Source organism: Sinocyclocheilus anshuiensis, unplaced genomic scaffold, assembly GCF_001515605.1.
Source record: "Sinocyclocheilus anshuiensis isolate Anshui unplaced genomic scaffold, SAMN03320099.WGS_v1.1 scaffold134, whole genome shotgun sequence".
Lineage (NCBI taxonomy): Eukaryota > Metazoa > Chordata > Actinopteri > Cypriniformes > Cyprinidae > Sinocyclocheilus > Sinocyclocheilus anshuiensis.
In genome coordinates, this window is record NW_015546024.1 from 229,398 (window position 1) to 229,661 (window position 264).

At 26.1% G+C, this 264-nt stretch overlaps 1 long non-coding RNA gene across 1 annotated transcript in view; it reads left to right on the forward strand.

Annotated features, from left to right (window-relative positions):
- Nucleotides 1-264, forward strand: part of LOC107698622 (uncharacterized) — a 5,211-nt gene that overhangs the window by 3,848 nt on the left and 1,099 nt on the right. The gene's annotated exons all lie outside the window — the stretch shown is intronic.

Consider the following 264-nt stretch of genomic DNA (forward strand, 5'->3'; position numbering starts at 1 on the left):
TGAATAGATGGCTGACTTTTCCATTTGTTGACATGACATGGTTAGATTCAGATGGTAAATATCATATATTCTGTTGGGTGTCCATATTAGAGATAATCAACATGTTTAGAATGAAACCATCATATTTAAAAACATGATATTAATAATATCATATAATTTGCTGTTACTACTGTAAATATATATTCAATTGTTACTGGATCTCCTTCAATACTCTCAGAATCTTTACTTATTAAAACGATTTTGTTTCTGTATTTTAAAATATAT